The sequence below is a fragment of the Merops nubicus genome, unplaced genomic scaffold, assembly GCF_000691845.1.
Source record: "Merops nubicus isolate BGI_N331 unplaced genomic scaffold, ASM69184v1 scaffold8033, whole genome shotgun sequence".
NCBI lineage: Eukaryota > Metazoa > Chordata > Aves > Coraciiformes > Meropidae > Merops > Merops nubicus.
Window position 1 is genome coordinate 46,951 of NW_008600932.1, and position 1,653 is coordinate 48,603.

General features: G+C 41.5%; 1 protein-coding gene across 1 annotated transcript in view; it reads left to right on the top strand.

Annotated features, from left to right (window-relative positions):
- LOC103770558 (obscurin-like) overlaps nucleotides 1–1,653 on the top strand; it is a gene marked incomplete at its 5' end in the record, with an annotated part of 51,589 nt that overhangs the window by 46,433 nt on the left and 3,503 nt on the right. The gene's annotated exons all lie outside the window — the stretch shown is intronic.

The window sequence follows — 1,653 nt, forward strand, 5'->3', positions numbered from 1 at the left end:
TGCCACAGTGAAAATCACCAGGAAGGATCACACGGGTAAGATCAAGTGCCAAGGAAAAACATTGTGGCTTTTCTACAGCAAAACAGTCGCGTCCTTTGAGCATCCGGGTCCAGAAGTCAAGAGCAAGTGAATCAAGACCAATTCCACGTGGCTCAGGGTCATCTGGGGCTTCCTTCTCTTTGGTTTTCTCATTTAAAAGTGAATTCTTTTCTAATTCTGGACTGTGAGGGGAATATGTGTAAATATAGAAGAAATAATAAAATAATAACAAGATGTAAATACAAATAATATGTAAAAATACACTCATGAAATGACAATCTGGAAACTGTAGATTACCCACTGAAGACACACTCAAGTTTTGATGTGAAATCATGAGGAAACAGGTCTGGGACACTGAATAAGTTACTGGAGGCACTGGTCTCTTGGTGTAGGTCTGCCACTGCTGAAGGCCATGGACATGTTATGGACTCAATCCTAAATTCAGCAGTTAATTTGTGTGTTCTGGTGTTGGGTACTGGGAATTATCACCCTGCTGTGGTGTGTTTTAGAGTAGTGTTTTCCCTCTAAAGCCAAAAAAGCTCAATTTACTAATTTTTTTATCACCTGTTTGAATGCTTTGCACTATTCACATATATTTAAAGTTAAGAAATCCAAAACCCCACAGCAAACGTGTCCTTGTAGCAGAGGACCTCTCCTTTCTGCCAAGAAGTGAAAGGATGTTCTAGCTGGAATTTCCTCCCAGTGGAGAGGATTATTCTGTAAAAATCAGTTTGCAGAGATATTTTTTAAGTCACCTCCAATCCTCTGCTTTCCCTTGGCCTGGGGATTCATTAACACACCTCAGTGTGACCAGCATTTCCAAAGAGATGCTTTAATGTGTCAAGAATTGCATTATTATTATTTCAGGGAGCACTCGGACACAACCACATAACAGAACGAGAGCAGCAAGTTTCTGTTGCTGCCCTGAAACATCCAAACAAAAGGTTTTAATTCTTTGCCAAGGTCTTACCATGCCCTGATGACTTGTTACGTGACAAGATGAGAATCAGTGGCTGAGATATTTGGTATCATGGAATCATAGAATCATTCAGGTTGGAAAAGACCTTTAGGATGGAGTCCAACCATTAACCCACCACTGCCAAGATGGAAAGTTTCCCAACACAGTTAAATTTGCTACCAGTTTGGGCTATTCTTTTCTTTTAATGTTTGCTAAGATACTACAGTAGTCCTGGAAAGAGTTGTTTGTTTGTTTTAAGATTAGGATTCTAAAATATTTATGGAAAGAAACCATTAAAAATTCTTCTTTGAAAACGTGGTTGGCTCTAAAACGTGTGAACTAAATCTCATTGAACTAAACATCAGAGCACACAATCTACAGTCCATCTGACATAGTCCAGAGTGGAGACACCAGGGAATTACTGGGTGAAGAGTCCAGAATCTGCTGCATTCCAACAGCACTGGGTGCCAGAGCAGATTCTCCTGGAGAAAGCTCTGCCCTCACCTTTCTCCTTGTTCATAGATAGTGGAGAGTGGCTCAGAGAGGTGCCAGCTTCCAGCCAGAGGTGTTTTCCCAAGTAACCCCTGTTGCTTTTCCTCTGCAGAGCTTCATGCTGGGATGCAGAACTTCCCATCAGCTCCTGCTGACGAGGAGCG